Raw genomic sequence first — 20108 nt, 5'->3', positions numbered from 1 at the left:
ACGAATGGAAAGTAGGAAAGATTCAGGTTAGCATCTGGCAAAGCTAGGGAGAAAACCTGCACATCATTTCAGGCAAAACCCCTTGGAATGACCAGGATCCCCCTTCGGGAATGAAGGACTATTCCTCCAGCTTCTGGGAACGCTGCCAGCAGATGGTCTCCAGCTGGAATGACTTCTACCAAAGAGGGCCGCCTTATCCGGTGACAGTCCCCTCTCCTAGGGTAGGGCACATCTAGCGACTGGTCATGTGGGGGACTACAGCCTTGGCCCCTTCACCTCTACTTGGCCATCCCCACTCTAGAACTCTCCTTGGAGCTGGATGAGGCTTTTCACATCTGACTTTGTTTTCTGTTCTAACAAGGCAGTCATCACCAGGGGTTTGAAACAAAAAACTCCTGAAAGAGAACATTTCAGTGTTCTGACCTTCTGATGACATGGGCAGTGGAGGAGGAATGAAATGAATCTTCTGTCTCTAAGAATTTGTAAAGCTTTCAGAGCATGTGTACAAGTGGACCACATTTAAATAGAAGGAAATGCAACATACCCCAAACTCACAGAATGGAAGAATTGAGAGCCATGGTTTCTAATTCTGATTTAAAGATTATAATTATATAATTATAATCCATATACCTAGAACTATAATTGGCTCACTCATTCATGTATTTCTCAAATATTTTGTTGGCTTATTTATTTATTTATTGGAGGGAGTCACTCTTTTCCAGCTTACTAAGCTATTATTGATCTGCAACACCATGTAAGCTTAAGGTGTACAACGTGATGATTTGATACACGTATATATTGGGAAATGATTACCATGATAAGATTAGTTAACACCTCCATCACCGGATGTAATTACCTTTGTGTGTGGGGGAGTGGTGGTGAGAACATTTAAGATATATTCTCGGGATGCCTGGGTGGCTCAGTCGGTTAAGCATCTGACTCTTGGTTTCAGCTCAGGTCATGATCTCAGGGTCATGAGATCAAACCCCGTGTCAGGCTCCCTGTTCAGTGCGGAGACTGCTTGAGATTCTCTCTCTCCCTCTCCCTCTGCCCCTCCCGCTCGTGCTCTCTCTCTCTAAAATAAATAAATAAATCATTTTTTTTAAAGATTTTATTTATTTATTTGACAGAGACAACCAGCGAGAGAGGGAACACAAGCAGGGGGAGTGGGAGAGGAAGACACAGGCTCTCAGCAGAGGAGCCTGATGTGGGGCTCGATCCCAGAACGCTGGGATCATGCCCTGAGCCGAAGGCAGACGCTTAATGACTGTGCCACCCAGGTGCCCCTAAAATAAATAAATAAATCTTAAAAAAAAAAGATATATTCTCTAAAAGCATGGAATGACTCACGAATTTGGGTGTCATCCTTGCACAAGGCCCATGCCGATCTTCTCTGTGTCATTCTGATTTAGTGTATAGTAAATGCTGCTAAATAAACACGATCAAGTATCTATTGAGAATCTATTATGGGCCAGATATCACGTTAGGTTCTGAGGAACCGTAATGGGCTCTCATCCTAGTGGGGGATGAAACCAGAGAGAGAAACCAGTAAATAAATAAATACAGCAAAAGTCAAAAAGTTTGATAACACGTTGTTGGTGAGGCTGAAGAGAAACAGGCAGTCTTATACAGTCTTGGTAACAAAAGAAGTTAGTGGAGGACACTTGGCAATAGCAATCAAAATGGCAAATGCACATACCTGTGGGTCCAGCAATGCCACTTCAGGGAGTCCGTCCTAAGGTAATAATTGTGCAAAATATCATGAGCACAAGATTATTCACTGCAGCATTATTGGTAATAAAAAAGATTGGAAGCAACCAGAATTTCCCCCAAATAGTACATCCATATAATGGAATACCGTCTAAAAGAATGAAGCTTGGTACAGGAGGATCTGGAAAATATATGAAGGTGTAGATGTAGACCAGCATAAAGACATTTGTGTACAAAAGGGGAGGAAAAGAATATACTTAAGTGTATCTATTATATATATTATCTATTATATCTCTACCTATCTATATAACTATTATATGTTATATATAGATATACTTAATATGCTTAAATACTATATACACTATATATACCATATATATACTATATACACTATATATACTATATATATACTATATACTATATATATTATATACTATATATATACTCTATATACTCTCTATATATACTGTATACTATATATATACTATATATACTTTATATATACACTATTTACTATACTATGTATATAGTATATATACTATATATAGTATATAGTATATATGGTATATATTCTATATAGATATACTTAAGTATATTTATATAATATATAAGTATATAAATATATTTATATACTATATAGACTCACTATACTTAAGTATATATATAATATATGTACTTCCTATACTTATGTGTGTGTGTGTATATATATACACACACACACATAAATATTCTATCTCAGGAAGGATACTTGAGGAATTAATTGTTGCCTCTGGGGAGGGGCACTCATGTCTATTAGATAGGATTATCTATTCTTTTTATCTTTCAAATTACCAATCAGGTGAACATACTGCCTTTTCAAAAAATGAATAAAAGTTTAAAATTTCAAAAAGATATAATTAAATGAGCAAAGTCCTCATGCAAATACGGATATAATACGAGTGGGGCGCTAAAACGATTTAAGTGTGAATTCTAAGACCTCTGATGGGGGGAGTCGGTGTCAGACTAGATGTCCTTTAATATCCTCAGAATCCTGTGTGATGAAGAAAAAAGGGCTTATATTTGAGGATGCTGAGTTCCTTTCAAATGCCAGAATTCTGGGACTCAATGATTTTAAGAAATTGAAAGATATTTGGGGGCAGAGATTTGTGTATATGTGTGGAGGAAGGGCAGCTTTAAAACTGAAACGCGAGGAGTGCTCCCAATAACCTTTCAACCAGTAAGGAAATTCCATTGATTTGTGCTCCCGTCCATCATGCGTTGGTGGCTGTGGCTGCAGCTTGCTCCTCGCCCAGGTGTTGCGGTGTCTCTTTAAGTCAAACCGAGGCAAGTAAATTTAGTACCCAAAGTGGGAGGCTTTTGAATAATTAAAGATTTTTCTCTTTGTTTTCTTGATTTATATGTTTCTATGAACACACCAGCTATTTTGTTAGCCTCCTGCTGTGGGAAAGATGCAACTTTGTGACTTTGGCAATTGTTGAAGAGGGTTGAAGGGAAACACTGAACAAAGATTTATTAGGTGATTTATCTCGGTTTTTAATAAACCAGGGAAGAAATGCTACAAACGAGCCAAGAAGCAGCACTGAGAAAAACAAGCCAAGGCCAGTGACAAAAATAACCCCCAGAAAAGATGCTTGCCTGTAGCAAACAGGATGCCACGGGGAGCCGTCAGCCCACACTCCTTTTTGAGGCTGGGCGTCCCTGGACAGCGGTTCTCAGGCTAAGTCTGGGAAGGTTCCCCTCCGGAACCGTGCCCAACCTGGGGCAGCCCCCGCTGACCCGCCAAGTGCACCCTGCTTAGCCTAATCCATCAGGGTTCATCTGCAGGTGGTGCTGGGTCCCACAGTCTGTTCCGCTTTCTTGCAAAGAGTTTGAGTGACCTCCATGGTCAGATTTGCTAGCTGTTTCACTCCTGATCAGAAGGACGGAGCATAACCGCAGTTCAACCTTAACATGCTCTGTGTTTATTCCCAGCATTGCTAGAATGGCCTTGAGGTGGTTCCTCTAGGGAAGGGGATTCTCATTTATTACTAACTTCCACTCTTGGGTGAGTAGGAATGGAGGATGTCATCTCTACACTCAGGATGGTTTAGAATAAAAGACTCCTCCTCCTTCAGTCAGTTGGGAAGATTCCAGTTTCCCAAGTTCAGATACCATTGAGAAGGGCATTTCCTGGCGAGTCCCGGTGGTCCAGGCCACCCCACCCCTCCCTGCCTCCTGTCCCCTGAACCCTGAATTTCAGAATGACACTGAATCGGCTTCCTGTCAGACTAGGTCTTCCAGATAAGCAAACTGCTCCCTGCCCCAACAGCATACCTTCAAAAAAAATTGTGTATATGATAAAATATATATAACATGAAATTGATCATTTTAACCATTTTTAGGGGTATAGTCCAGTGGCTTTAAGTGCATTCACATTGTTGTACAACCATTGCCACCATCCATCTCCAGAACTTTCTCATCTTTCCAAAATGAAACTCCATAACCCACTAAACACTAACTCTCCATTGCCCCAGCCCCAGCCCCTGGCAACCACCATTCTACTTTCTGCTTCTATGAATTTGACTGTAGGTTCCTTGGATGAGGACAATCATACAGTGTTTGTCCTTTTGTAACTGGGTCCCCTCACTTAGCATGGTGTCTTCAAGGGTCACAGGTGCCATATAGTATGCCCCTCCTCCTGCCCCATCTTTGGTTTTTGTTCCTTCCTCACAGGCTCTGTGCTCTTTCCACTCCCTCCACCCCCCACTGCTTATTCCATGTACTCCCTGCGACCCTCACTTTGAAGTAAACCAAATCCTTACACTCCTTGAGCAATGCGGCCTCCATCTTTCACCAGACACTTAGCCTAGGGCAGGGGCCCCCAGACCACATTCCTTAAAAGTGGTACCTTTGCAGGAACTGATTGTAAGGTCACATCCTGACAGGAGTTATGATAAGATTATCAAAAGAGAAGAGAGGAAGCAGTAAAAGAGAGACCAGGAAACAAGAGGGAGGTATTCATAGGACCACCCCCTGACGCCTTCTCCACAGCCTTTTCCAGGGAAGTGCTCCTCATTCTCCCATATGCCTTCCGTTCCCATCTTGGTGGAATTGTCCAGGGCTTCCCACATTAGAGAACAACAGAACCAGAATGGGGGGGTGCAGCAGTGGGGGGACGGGGCTCCACAAATATCAGTGCCTTTCCCGGTGCTCAGCCTGTGTGCGGGGGTGCGGAGCATTACCAAACTCTCTCAGAAATATTACTTCTTTAATGTCTTCATTTTCTTCCTGTCAATAATGCGAGAGCTGATGCAGCCGGAAACCCATTGGTCCAGGCTAATGGGATTTTTGCCAGTCCCTCCAGGTTGTTAATCAGGTGTGCTGGCTGGGAGTTAGCTTCGAAGGGCCCGCTCAGGTGAAGACTGACCCAGTTTTAATGGGAGAGTTGGACTCTGATTTTTCCGTTATTGTACTTAGTATGATTGACCATTATTTCTAAGGAAAGGGAACTGCTGGCGGCCTACTTGCAGATATCTCTGCAAGGGATGTCTGCAGCTTAGGCTGGGCCATTTCTTTCATCAGGTACTTGTCAGGTCATTTATGATGGGTTGAGTTGGACACTTACAAACAAATAACTCCTTCCTACTTGATTCATCAAACGCTGTCCTTGTTGGCTGTTGGTTTTTATTTGCATTCCCAGGCTGAGCTACGGAGGCATGAAATATTGTCATTGTATTTGAAATAGCTGGGTTCGATGACAGTGTTCAGGTGGCTCCCGTGTTCCAGGGTTTTTTTTGGTCCTTGGGGGGGCGGGGGTGGGAGGTGAATTTTCTCTTAACTGCCATCACAGTTCAGGGCTGTGCAAGAGCGGGCTCCAGGGTGGTCTGGGCAGGCTTAGGAAGTCAAGAAGGAAGGTATAATTTGGTGGTCTGAACGGGCTTTGGTGGTTTATTCGAACTTCTGCTGTTTGGCATAAATAGAGGTGGAAAAAAGAACCCGAGTAAAATAGTTATGGAATTCTGTGTTATCTTGAAAGGATATCTCATCCATCCGTACCTTGCCCCCACTGCTTGACCTGCTTCACCACACAGCCTCTGTGAAGGGGATCCTTTGCGCCCCCCCCCCTTTGGTAGGCTCTTTCCATGCAAAAAGTCCCTGTTACCTGGAACTATGTACTTTTGCCTCAGTTCCCCGATGGTGTGGGGAAGGCCCTTATTTGTACTGTTCCCATTGGAGGTGGAGAAAAGCTAATTCCCGGCCCTCCTAGTGGCTTTACTCAGCCTCCCTTCACTTAGAAAATGAACATTGTTGTCTTCTCCAAGCTCACCGAAGTTTTCTTTACTGAAGACCACCTCTGCCTGAGAGATCTAAGGTGTTAAGCCCACACTTGAAAGGAGAGGCTTTGTGTTTGCCAGCCAACTTCGTGTTGGTGATCCTTTAATTCAGGGACAGGGAGAGAGCTTGTCGGGGCAGGTTAGGGCACTGTGTGGGAACAAGGAACAAAGTGCTTAGGTGCAGGGTCCACAGTTGCACTGCCCTTTGGAGTTCCAGCTCTGCCACTTGCTAGCTGGGTGACCTGGCATAAATTATTGACCTCTCTGTGCCTGAATTTCTCTTCTATAAAAAGGGATTATAATGATCTCTTTTATAGACTTCTTGCACTAGGATCTTAAGAGGTTACACTATATAAATGACTTAGCACAGCACCTGGGATAGGGCACACTTAATAAATGCTGACTATTGTTATAATTATCATCATCACGACCACTATCGCTCATTGACTGGATTGTGAGCCGCTGGAGGACAGGGGCCATGATTTCCCCAGAGCAAAGCAGGGGCCCAAATGTGTGCTAAATGAGTGAAGAAATGTTATTTAGTGCAGTCTTTCCTTTTAGCCTTTTCTTTTAGAACAGATTCTTGAGGTTTCCTTTTGTTTTCCTCCTTTGGTCTTAAAGAAAACAAAAGAGTAAATGTGATTTTTGGAAAGAGAAGAAGATAAAATATCTACCCACGATCTCACCAAACTCATCATCCTTCTCCGTGTCCTCTATTTCCATCTGGTCCTTTTTGTAGCAAATTGTTGTTTAAAATATTTACTTCCTCACCTCCACCTCCACGGGAAAAGCAACCTTTCCTGTTCGGTGGATACTGGGCTAGGCCCCGTGCCTTGCTTTGGCTTCATAGGGTGTGAAAACTTCCTTCTCATTCCTTTAACTTTGGGCTCTGCCATGTGATGACTTTGACTACTGGGATGTCATGCCGGCAGAGCCCTTGTGCAGTTGGTCCTGCCGTCCTGTACCCCTGTCGTGGCCCAGAACTCTGCCCGCAGCCGCCTACCCTTCCAGCTGGGGCCCCCGAGTGGGCATGCGCGGAGCAGACCTGAGTCCAGTCCGCCCGCTGATTGAGACCCTTCCAGCTGGGCGCCCCCCGTCCCCCGAGTGGGCATGCGCGGAGCGGACCTGGCTGCTGCCCTTTCAGCCGGGGGCGGGGGGCGGGGCATATGCGGAGCGGACTTGAGTCCAGTCTGCGCAGAGGATTGCAGGAGGACGCCAAACTGCCCGGGTCAGCCCTGTTTCAACTTGGGGATCTGCAGCTAAATAGCGAGCATAGAAGAAGTATGTGCTTCTTGTTTGTTGTACAGCAATAACTGACTGAGGAAATGTGGACGTAATTTGTACACCAGCACCGTACACACGTAATACCACTTTATTATTTATTTATTTTTTTAAGATTTTATTTATTTGACAGAGAGAGAGAGAGAGCACAAGCAGGGGGAGTCAGAGAGGGAGAAGCAGACTGCCCGCTGAGCAGGGAGCCCGACAGGGGACTGGATCCCAGGACCCCAGGACCCCAGGATCATGACCTGAGCGGAAGGCAGATGCTTAACCGACTGAACCACCCAGGCGCCCCATAATACCCTTTTATATTCACCTTTGCTTCACTATACATTGTGTCGTAGTTGGGTTTCTTTATGTCGCCACAGAGTTTTTATAATTTTCAACTGGCAGCAAAATACTTTATCAGATTCATCTAGAAAATAACAACACAGTAATATTGACTCATAAATTGAGGACTTCGTGTGTGTCTGGTACACTGTCGTATATACAGTTAACCCTTTCGACAATCCTAGGAGGTCAGCCTTGCTTACCAGCCCTTGTCTCAAAGCCCCAGGTGGTGTGACAAACATTTAGGCGGGTGAACTCTGGGACCAGATGCCTGGGGTGAAACCTGGCTCTGCCACTTCTTAGCTGTGTGACCTTGGGAGAGTCACTTACCTTTTCACGCCTGTTTCCTCACTCATGAGGCTGACAGGAGGCTCATAAGGATGATAATAACGGTACCTACCTTCTAGAGCAGCAATTGTGAAGTTTTAATGAGTTCCCACTCTTAAACACCTTGGCGAGGGCCTGACCTATGGAATTGGCGCTAGCTATTCTTATAGTTGAGGAAGCTGAATCTCCGAGAGGATGACAGCTTGCTCAGAGTTACATAGTTAGTAAATTATAGTAAATCCACTGTGTCACCTAACTAGGGGACTCTAATGAGTCCCACATTATTGAGCAAGTATTTGGATTTTCAGGTTTTCCTGGAAATGGTAAAATAAAAATGCACAGAAGCATAAATTGCTCTGGCCAATGTTGGTAGTAAAACTGTTAAGCACCGTCCAGGGAAGCAGTGACTCTTGGCTAACGGACTTTGGACAGAAGGTTCACCGTCAAGTCCAGTCTCAGGCAGAGAGAGAAATGGGGTTTCAGAGGGTTTAATACTTGGTTCAAAGTCCTCCCGGGAATTAGTGACAGGGAAAGAACAGCTTGGGTTTTCTGATTCCAGCCCCGGGGGGATTTTTCATGGCACCAGGTGTTTTTCCTAAAGACAATCAGTAATTGTTCATTTAAAGCAAAAGGGAGTGATCCGTTGAAGATTAATTTTGCTCTGCAGCATGGTGACCCACTTAAAAGTAGCTAGGGTTTTGTTTTTCACTGCTTTAGCAAGAAGCGCTAGACAGTTTCCTTGCTTGTGTTTGGGCTGGAGAATGAAAAGTGAGGTAGGATGATTATTCCTTTCCTCATCATGAATAAACAGGCTTTTCTTCCTCCCGGACGCTTGAAGGAGGTCTGGCCTCTCCTTCCATGTCAGCATTCCCTATTGTTTTGAAAGCAGAGTGGCAGCAACGTTGATATTCCAGGGTCAGAGGCGAAGCTGCCTGTGGGGCTCTTTGTTCTGAGGGCCCGAATCCCTCAGCCACTATCCTGATGTCCTACTAAACAGAAGGGGAGTGGAGTAAATCTTCTGTGCTGCTAGTGTTGAGAAGGAAGATGATGGATTCCACATGTGCGGCTGTGGTTCCTTGGGGGAGGAAAATGGAATAAACGATGGTTCTGGTTGGCAAGCCATGGGCGGGCGCCTGAACCCATTTCTGCCCTGGTTCCCCTGCCTGGAGCCATGGGAGGAGTGGCTCTCTGCAGGAGTGAAAGTGTCGAGGACCTGGACACCAAGCAAGGGGTGCCTGGAGCTGGGGGATGCAGGAGAGAGAATGGAGGCTTCCTCTTTCACAGGCCGCCATGCTGGGAGTGGGCGCATGGGTTGGCATCCCACCAATTGGCCAGTAGCATCTAGTGGATGCACCAAAGGTCATGGTGAAGTAAAGACAGCAGGGGTGGGAGATGGCTGGGGAGACCCTAGTGCTTTCTGAGTTGGTTGGGAAGTCAGGCTGACCCTTGTCTTCTAAGGTTTGTGACCTCAAGGTCTGTGTTTTGTATCATAGTTCACGGGGAGGCAGGTTCTCGAGGTCGGGAGGGGGGTAGATAATCAACATCACTTCCGTTATGGTAGTGGGAGCAGGAGGGGGTGGTGGCAAGGGCTTGGGCCTCTTCTAATTTGACTTGAAGGCAGAAGAGAGATGGGAACATACTTGTATTTGAGGGCTATGAAGCTCCCTGAAGCAGTAACAGTCATAACTGCTACGGGTTGTTTAAAAGAACATTAGTGATGTCCCTGTTTTTCCGATGGAAAAATAATCAGGGGTGCATCATTCTGATTGACCTGGAATATTTCTGCAGTGCCCCCAGGAGAGCAATGGCCAGAGCAAAGGATAGGAAATTTTAAATGTGAACTGCTTTCATATTGAGACCCAAACTACCCAACATTTTTCATATTGCAAAATATTTTTAAAATGGTGGGGAATACTTAATGACTTGAAAACATTTTCTCAACGTAGTGCCAAATGAAAAAAACCAAGTTCATCACCAGGCTGCTCCGTGTGGTCTCCTTTTGCAACACGAAATGGATAGATCTCTGAGGAGAAAAAAAGTCTGCAAAGATGTATTCCAGCAAGACTCACCATGCTTATTTTTCGTTTGATGCAATAATGGGTGCTTTTTATTTCTTCATTCTGCTTATCCGTACTGTTTGAGTATGTTCATGACAAGCACGTATTGGTTTTGTCATAAGAAAAAAGCACAATTTAGGTTTTTATTTTTAACAACTGAAAGCGAATCTAAACAACAACAAAAACTGCCGCCTTTGCGTTTCGGATGGCGGGGAGAGCAGAGCTCTTTCATCTAATGGGGGTGTCCATGTCAGGGCTCAGAGCCAGTGGAAACGCAGCCAGGAGAACAAGTTTCAAACAGGAAAGTGCTTGCCTGGGTGACCTCTGGGGTCAGCGACAGAGCTGACTGCAGATTCCACAAAGAGAGAAAGAGAATCCAAAAGGGCCTGGGGTTGGGTCAGTTGGGCGGGTGTGTCCCACTTAAAAACAAAGCTGCTTTGATGTGCTTCCCAGCGGGCGGGCACAGGAATGCGGCCTGCTCTCTCCTGCATCCATTAGGGAGTTCGAAGCATCCATCTCCAAAGGGAAGATCCATCAGCTTCGCATCAAACAGGAAGGAAAGATTTACAGGTAATTTTCCCGTCCCTGTACAGAAGTATGATTAAGCATATGCTTGGAAGGGCTTTTTTCCTCTTTCCTCCAATGTAAATAGAGAGGCTTTGTTTTTCTCTCATTCCCCGTGATGCTTATAATGACTTTTATAGACACGTACTAATGTTCCGTGCTTACACTGTGCCTTCCCCACATCCATCAGGAGAGCGAGGTGTGTGGACTATGCCATTCCTGGCTCTGAGATGATGGGGAACTGCTAAGCCGTGGGGTTCTGGGCTGCGCTGGAGATCTGCGGGCCCAGGGCTCCCATGGAGAGCATAGCGTCTTCCTCCCAAGGGCTCCCATGGGCTCACGTGGGGGTGGACTCTACCCCAAACCCCAGATTTTGAATCAGTGAACTAAGGGAGTGCTTTGGGAGAGAATGGGGGTCATCATAAGGCCAACCCTCCTCGGAAGCCCTTTCTTTAAGACAACAGAGGTACGGTGCCAAGAGCTTGAGCTGGACAGTCGTTGGTTCGAATCCATGCTCTGCTGTAAACTGGTTGTGTGATCTTAGAAAAGGCAACACATTTCTTTGAGAATTAACTTTTGACATTTATAAAACAGAGACTACCTTCTTGTGTCTGGGGGCTGTATGTAAATATGGTACAGTGGTGGTCTCTGTGTTTCTGCTGAGGGGGATGCATTCCAGAGTGAGGGCTAGCTAGGGCCACCTAAGAGGGATGTGCCAGGAGGTTCAGACCTACCCAAGAGAGAATGCTTAGAAATGTGTGTGTCTCCTTCACAGTCTCACCTGGAAAACCCTAAAGGTCAGAGGCAAAGGCTGCCTAATTGCTCTGAGGGAATGAACGACGTCTACCTCCTGGGATGACTCGTACCACCTGGGAGAGCGCAGTAGCCAAAGGCCACGTGCGGAGGGGCCGGGGGAAGGGAAAGAGGAAGTCTGTGAGGAGTGGCCTGTGGAAAGGCAGGGAGTGGTAGGTGGTAGGGGATGCCCGGAAGTGTGGTGGGGAAGCACTGTCCCTGCTAAGAAAAACCAGGTAAATGATCCCGATGATGGGCTGAGGTGGAGGAGAGGTGGTCCCGTTCCTGAAGAATCCATGAGCATGCCCCCACGAGGAGGACAATTGCAACAGCTTCCGTAGCGTGGAAACTGATGTGCCGCTGTGTCCGTGCCTACAAGGTGAGCTCTTTCCTTCTCCGGGCCTCTCCTTCCTCTCCCTCCCATGCCAACTCTGGAGAAGCAGGAGGCCGCCTAGTGGGCGAGGAAGCTGCGAGAACGAGAACGTAGCACTGGGGAAGCAGAGAAGCAGCCAGCCACAGCCTCTACACGGTGTAGGCTTCAAGGCTGCAGCAGGCCGGGATGGAGGGGGAAAGGAATTTGAATTGTAGACGACATTGGGAGTCACGAGAGTCAACACAAAATGGAAGTTAGTCTGTTTTGTGACTGGGAGTGATGGGAGGATTTGTTATTACCTGAAAATGATCCCAAATATCATGGAGTTCACTCCAGCTTCCCTCAAGGGACAGGATGAATCAACCCCATAAAGTGGTTTGAAGGTGCAGAGTTGAAGAGAATAAAGCTATTTTCCTATTGCCCCCTGAATTAAGGTTCTGTAGAGAAATAGAACCAATAGGGTATCTATCTATCTATCTATCTATCTATCATCTATCTATCATCTATCTATCTATCCATCCATCCATCCATTCTATCTATCCATTATTCACCTATTATCTATTTACGTAATCTATAAAATTTGAGATTTTAAAATAAATTGGCTCTCATGATTATAGAGGCTGGCAAGTCCAAAATATCCAAGGTGACCTGGCAGCCTGGAGACCCGGGGAAGAGCTGATATTGCAGTTCAAGTCTAAAGGACATCTGACAAAACTTCCTCTTCCTCTGGGAAGGTTGGTCTTTTCCGGTTCCATCAAACCCTTCAACCGATTAGATGAGGCCCACCTGCATTATGGAGGGATATCTGCTTTACTCAAATTCTGCTGATTTGAATGTTAATCGCATCCCAAAACACCCTCACAGAAACATTCAGAATGTTGTTTAAGCAAATATCTGGGCACTATAGCCCAGCCAAGTTGACCCCAAATTAACCATCATACCTCTGAGTCCTGTGTATCTGTATTATTTCTTTGGGCTACATTTATGAAAGTGAAATCTCATGGATACATTTCTAAGGTGAAAAGTTTGTGTAGAATTATAAGATTTTTAAATAGAATGCCAAATTACCTTCCAGGAAGTTGTTTTTAAAAAACAATTTTCAATTTTACTCTACTCTATGAGACTACATGGTTTTACAATTCTCCATACCTTCATGACCCTGGATATTATTTGTATGAACCTTAGGTATTGTCTTTTAAAAAAGGATTTGCTAATGTGTTGGCTGAAAAATGGTATCTTATTATTTGAATTAGCATTTGCATTTTGATTATTGTGAGACTTAGCATTTATTAGCATGTTTATTGACCATTTGTATTTTTCCCTTGGCTCTTGACCTCTTCATGGCTTGCCTATTTTTCTATCAGCCTTTTTCATCTCAGTTAAATTTAAATATATATTTTAACCTGACCAGTCTTCAAAAGGAAAGGCAAAGTTCCAAACAGCACTGATTTACAGCTCAGTGAAAGGACAACCTTGTGAGCCCTGCATTTACTTTCCCCAGGGGGAAATCGGAACCTATGCACATCTTTTTCCCCACTAGACCCTTTTCAGGTTTAACAAAACAACAGTAAGTGTGAGAAATAAACAATCTAAGGACAGAAAACTCTCCAGAACAAAAGCAAAACCTATGACACAAAAATACCACCATTACCCACAGATCTTCAAAAATGAAAGATTAGGTTCTGTGAGCTCATCTGATTGCATCGTGGGCCCAGGAGCAGAAAGGGGACAGATGGTCATTCTGCAGACCCCAGAGACAATTGCTCCAGCCTTTTAGGGGTGAATTATTCCTATCAACCCAAGGCATCAAGAAATAATTCTAGCATTGTCAAGAGCATTTTCAGTCCCTGGCCCAACATTTTTCAAGAAAGATCTTAAATTATTTTGCCATTAAACTAAGCTCAACTCCATCTCTCAATGAAGGGTAAAAAAGCTGTTTGGCTACAGAGCTTTTCAGAAGAGACTCAGCATTTGGGGAAACTTGTAGAACAAAATGTTTGTCCTTTTCTCTCTCTCTCTCTCTCTCTCTCTCTCTCTCTCTCTCTCTATATATATATATATATTTACCTTCAGAATATTTCTGAGGCTTATCCAATGAAAGGTCATGGGGATAATAGGTATCTCACGGTCTTCCCTTGGTACAGTCAATGTAATATGGCAGGAAGAGAGGCTACAATCTGGTTCTTATTTTACCTTTCTCCCTGGCCCCAAAGTCTTGGGCAGCTCTCTGAGTTACTGAAGGTCCAAAATCTCTCGAAACCCTCCCAACTCAACAGAGATAACCACGTAGGTGGTCACTACTGTTCTCTAATAAGCTAAGGTTGCAAGAATGAAAGAAACCAAAATCCTTGAAGTTTTGTACCTTGGCTATTTTTGGCTCTTTGGAGCCTGTTTCTAAGGGCTCTGGTTCCAGAAAATAATTAGCAGCAAATGGGAGCACTGCAGGAAAGCCTGGAGGACATTGGATGGTGTCCAGGGACAATTAACTAGGATGAGTTTCTTGGAAAACTGCAACCAGCATCTTGTACCTGTTCCATTTTCCTGGTTATCTCCTGGTTGGGTGCTTGGAAGGGAAAAAAGGGAAATTTAGCTTTCCTGGGGACTGGGAAAGAAGAGTACTAGTCATATAACAGGGGAAGAAATAGGATATTTCTGTGATCTTCTCTTGGCAGTGAGGCTTGCTCAGTTACTGTCCCAGTTACACTCTATGGGGGCAGACAGTTGCGTGTCTTAGTCTCTTCCCAAGCTTCCATAGCAAATATCATAGACTGGGCAACTTCAACAACAGAAACAAATTGTCTTACTGTTTTGGACATTGGGAGTCTAAGATCAAGGGGCCAGAATGGTCAGATTCTGGTGAGAGCCCTTGTCCTGGTTTGCAGATGGCTGTCTTCTCACTGTGTCCTCACATGGGAGAGGGAGGCAGGTGGAGCTCTCTGGTGACTCTTCTTATTAGGGAATGAGAATGAATTCCATCATGAGGGCCCAGGCCTCATGACTCATCTAAGCGTGATTACCCCCAAAGGCCCGTCTCCAAATACCATCACACTGGGGGTTAGGGCTTCAACATGGACTCAATATGAATTTTGGACACAATTCAGTCCACAGCAGTGACATTGATTAAAACAGGGGTGAAGTCCTGATACAGTTTTCCACTTCTCTTTCTTCTTTCTCTTCCACGTTTCTCATTCTTTGTTTTGTGTGTGGTGTGAGGTCCTGAGGCGTAGATGCTGTCTAGTACCTTGTTAGCCAAAATAGAATGCTGAGGGCCTTGCTGTAGGACTTCTCATCTTTCCTCACTATGAAGGTGATGTAGGCTGTCTCCTTGAAATGTGTCAGTTGTTTCTTCAGCATTCCTCATGGCCCACCGTGGTTCAATGCAGTAAACCAGGCCAACTGCTCTGGTGAGCAAAGAAGAGCTACTGTAAGTCCTCCAACCCATGTGGGGCTGAGGTTTTGCAGTATTTAAGTATTTGCAGGCTACGTGGTCTCTCAGAACTACTCAACTCTGGCATCATACCACGGAAGCAGCCGGACACAATATGGAAATGAATGGAACATGGCCGTTTTCCAGTGAAAATTGTTTACAAAAAATGGCTAGTAGGCCAATCTGGCCCATGGATCATAGTCCACTGACCCCTGAATTACACCCTGTCACTCTGTTTCTCTTCTTCTCACCTTCTTTGCTCCCTTCTTTCTACTCCAGCACTGACCTGTCAGATATCCTTTTGATTACCTTCATTTCCTTTGTCCTCATAACCAATTTCTTTGTCTCTATTTTTTGGAACTTTCTGCTAATGGTTAGTTCCGGTAGCCCCCTGTCTGAGGAGTGACCCCTAGAGCCTTAATCTGGTGTCAGGTTTGTGTGTTGGCCCCTTGCCAGTGGGAGGCAAAGGCCATTCGGACAGAACAAGATGACTGAATGTTTTCCTCCCTGCCTCAGACTATTTCAGGAATTTGGATGCCCTTTACAGTGCATTACATCCCTGGGGAGAATCTGGAGCCCACAGATCAATGGCCATCAGTCTAATCTCGGTTGCCAGGCACCTGTAGCTATGGTAATCCACTTGGCATCTCGATTTAGATCTTGATTGCACAGATCTCTTTGGGTAGGAAGAAAATGGCAGGTTGCTAATAAGCTGAAGTTTGACTTACCCACTGAACAAAGATCAACCATGGCTGCTGAACATCTCAGTTCTAGAAAGACAGACAGCCTTCCTTCATGTGTCAGCCCTCCTCCCGCAGGTATGCTGAAGGACGAGCAGCTTGGCAGGTGTTACTTCTCCCATAATGAATTTCATTCCTGGAGGCTCCTCTGCCGCTGCCCCTCTTGAGTCCAAGCCACCGTGGTGCTTCGTGCCTGGATTACTGTCCCTGTTCCCCCCTTTGCCTTCCACGACCGCCATGTTTAATCTCGGTCCGGCAGAGTGTGATCCTTTTGAAACAAATCAGTGTGTTATTCCTCTGTTCAAGATGCTGTAGTGGATCGTCAGAGTAAAAGCCCCAATCCTGACAAATGCCTATAAGGCCCCAGGTGATCTGTCCCCCACCCCCTGCCTGCCTCATTGCTCTTCCAACTTCGTCTTCTCCAAACTTCCCTGCCCCTGGCTCCACTGCAGTCAAACCCTTCCCAGAGCTACTCAGAGGCTCCAGTCGTGTTCCATCCCTGCATGGTTTGTCCTTTGTTACTTTCAGGTCTCTGCTTCAATGTCATGGTATCAGTGAACCCTTCCTGACTCCTTTATTTAAAATAACATACCACCACCACCACCACCACCACTGCTGGCTGGCACTCCCTAATCCTCTTACCCTGATTTATTTTTCTCCAGAGCGCTCATACTGACATACCATATATTTACTTATTTATCTGTGTATTATCTCTTTTCCCCACTAGAATGTAGAACTCCCTGAGGGCAGGGATGCAGTGTATTTGATACAGAGGTTTAGCCCTAGGGCCTAGAGTGATATTTGATGTAGAATAAGCTCTCCTGTTATAGATTATAAGTATATATATGTGTGTGTGTATTTTAATAAATGAATGGGTGAATGAATAATGAATGTAACCTGTGGATTTTCTCTATGTTCCAAAAGTTCTTCCCTTAATACATAATCCATATGCATGGATGTAACCATTTTTAGGTAGACATTAAGTAATTAGGACTAAATGCTTCCAAAATCTGTAGTAACATCTTTTTTTATATTGTGCACTTCTGCATAGCACGGTATTTTATCTTATTTCTTTGCTCACAGAAATGAGTACAACACTTATTAAATATTAATAGGGAGTGAACTAGGTTAGCTTTTCCCGGCATGCGTTCCATGGAACATTAAATCCAGGGTGCTATTCTATGGAAGGAGGGAACCCTTAACGTGTCAGTTTGGGGAAACCTTAAATCATGACAGCTAATAATTATAAAAGCTAACATTGATTGGTTGTTACTGGGTATTGGCTTCCATTCCATGAACATTATAAACCTGTTTGCCCCACTCAGTTATGACACATAGTGTAGCCTATTCAAGGTCCTGAGAAGTCCTGTAGTAAAGAAACTTGTTTAAATTTCTTTAGCCCAGCATTCCCCAAACTTATTTGCTTATAGAACCACTTATTTTTCACCACCCCAGTGATACTTATTAACACCTCATGAATCTATTGTTCTGTAAAACACAAATTGGAAAATGCTGCTTCAAGATAAGGGAATTAAGTAGGAAAGCAGAATTATGGCAAAACAGATTATTGCAAAGAACTAAATAAGCATTGACCTTTAGGGTCTTTTAAATTAAGATAGCTATCTGCTGGATGCCAGGTGATAAGAAGTGATACCATCTTTTTAGGCCAGGTGGCATAATCTCCTTTTAAATGTCCGAGAAAATAAAACTGTGTTTCTAAGGATCACTATGTACCCGAGGAAAGCTTTTTCGTACTCATGGGATAGATTCTACGGCTTTCGCTAACCTAAACTTTACCCATTTAAAAAAATGTTGGTTTACATCATTAGGAAGGGGTCCATAATGCTTTCAGGTGGGATAAGAATTTTGTCACTTTGGAATGGAAACTAGCTAATTTGAAACTAAATTGAAGAAGTGTCTGTGTGATGAGTGTGTGCACGTGTGTACATATGTGTATGTATGTGATAATGTGTGTGCGTTCTTAGAGTTTTTTCTGGCCGTGGAACATGGTCTTATATGTTGCAATACTCATTGGGGCCCAGAAGGACTCCTTGTCCAGTTCGATAGCCAGCGGACACTTGCACTGGGGACATTGGTGCCAACAGAGACTAGAATGATGTGGACCTTCCTCTTCCATTTTTTTTTTAAAGATTTTATTTATTTATTCGACAGAGAGAGAGACAGCCAGCGAGAGAGGGAACACAAGCAGGGGGAGTGGGAGAGGAAGAAGCAGGCTCATAGCGAGGAGCCTGATGTGGGGCTCGATTTCACAACGCCGGGATCACGCCCTGAGCCGAAGGCAGACGCTTAACCGCTGTGCCACCCAGGTGCCCCCTTCCTCTTCCATTTTTATCAAAGAAATAAAAGTATTTCTTGGGAGCCAAATGTTGAGTGTGGGCAAGGGTTTGAGAGTGAGATTCAAAGGAAGAGAAATCGTTCCCTAAGGGATAAAAAAACACCGAGAATGGGTTCTTACTGTCTTGTCTATTAGGAAAGGCAGTCTTCTGTCTGACAAAGTCTGCATTCCTCTGTAAGTCTGTTCTTCCCAAACTAAGCTTCCCTTAATGGATTTTAACACTAAGACTTAATGATTCTTGCAATGATAATCTGTCATGATGATCCTTGCAGTGATAATATGTTATTTGAGTTTCCTTGCGAAAGCACCTGCTTTCTTGCTCTGACTGGGGCATGAAGCATTCAAAGACAGTGAAGAAAGGGACGGGAAGAATAGGAACAAATTATGAATCTAACACCATTTAAGTCTTGCAAAAAGCCAGTGGAGTGGGAAAATGATTCTGGACTTCTGTTTCCTCAAGTAATCTTGTCTTCATTTTAAAAAGAAAAGGAAGGGACTTACAGATCACTAGGGAAAAGTCAGAGCAGAAATACCAAGTCTGAAACCACGGGGACCTCATTCATCGTTGTGGGTGACAGCATGGAGCACACAGAGAGTTCTGTGCTTTAAGGGGGCTCAAGATGTTGAGAGGACTAAGGAAAGGAGTAAATGCCTCATTATTCAGGACACTTATGCTTCTATTTTTGTGAAACTGGTGTGTTGCACAAAAGAGTTTAAGATGGGAATGAGGAATAGGGTATAAAATAGGAAACACGTATCAGACCTGACTGTGTGCCAGGCACCATCCTAAGTGTCTTGTGTATTTTAACTCATTCAATCCTCACAACCACCATATGGGGCAGATTTTCTTATTATCCTCGTTTTATGGATGAGGGCCTGGAAGCATAACTAGTTGATTACTTGCCCAGGATCACACAGCTGGTGGTGGAGCTGGTACCGAAACCCTGTAGGCAGACTCCCAGTTCTATGCTCTTGACCACTGGACCTCACTGCCTCGGAGATAATGCAGGGTTAAGGGCAAGGCATGGAAGCCAGACCATCTCTCCCATTGCTTAGCCTCCTATAGCCTCAGCTTTCTTATTTCTCATTTTTTAGATGAGGACATTAATACCTATCTCACAGGGCCATTGTGATTATTTCATGAAATCAATGCCAAATGCTTAGTAGTTTGGCACCTAGAAAGCTCCCGATAACCACTAGCAACTTAAAAGATGTGAGGCTGGGAAAAATTCTGGACTGCTTTTTTCTAGCGCTATAAACGGACGAGGGATCTAGTATCGAGAGCAGCGCTGTTCAACAGAACACAGGACCGATGGAAACCTTCTCTCTCTGCACTGCCTGGTAAGGGAGCCACATGAAGCTACTGAACATTTGAAATGTGGCTGCTGGTACTGTGGACCTGATTTTTAATTTATTTAGTTGTAATTCGTATGAGTTTAGGTAGCCAACAATGGTGGCACGCTGGTGGAGAGTGGAGGAGTAGGAGGACAGGTAGGGCCCGAGGGGGACAAGAGAGGGTTTATAAGTGGGACTTTGAACTGTGAGACAACAAGACAGGCTAGTCCAGGATAAATCCAGCTTGCACAGGGCTTCCAACATTGGTCTTTAAACTGAGTTTGGAGGGGAGCCCAGGGCTTCTGGGATTGGAAGCTAAGGGCAGTGGTCGTGGGGGAGAGGTTGGCCAAGCTTGGCCTCCAACTCTGCTTCCCCCAGAGGAGCTGTTCACTGACCTAGATCTCTGCTGGATCTCCTTAACCGTTTAGACCACTGGTAAAGCCACCAGGGTCTCCTGGAGGAGCAGGCTTCAGAGACCACAGCCCAGCACTGGGGAGCTTGCA

General features: G+C 44.6%; 1 non-coding gene across 1 annotated transcript; it reads right to left on the bottom strand.

Moving 5' to 3' along the window:
• Nucleotides 1-1330: 1330 nt before the first annotated feature.
• Nucleotides 1331-1438, bottom strand: LOC117802831. The gene has a single exon (XR_004626354.1). It is a non-coding gene; the product is annotated as a U6 spliceosomal RNA (small nuclear RNA).
• Nucleotides 1439-20108: the final 18670 nt, after the last annotated feature.

This window comes from Ailuropoda melanoleuca, chromosome 6 (genome assembly GCF_002007445.2).
Source record: "Ailuropoda melanoleuca isolate Jingjing chromosome 6, ASM200744v2, whole genome shotgun sequence".
NCBI classification, from domain to species: domain Eukaryota; kingdom Metazoa; phylum Chordata; class Mammalia; order Carnivora; family Ursidae; genus Ailuropoda; species Ailuropoda melanoleuca.
Note: the sequence above shows the minus strand (reverse complement) of the source record. Positions and strands in the feature narration are given on the sequence as shown.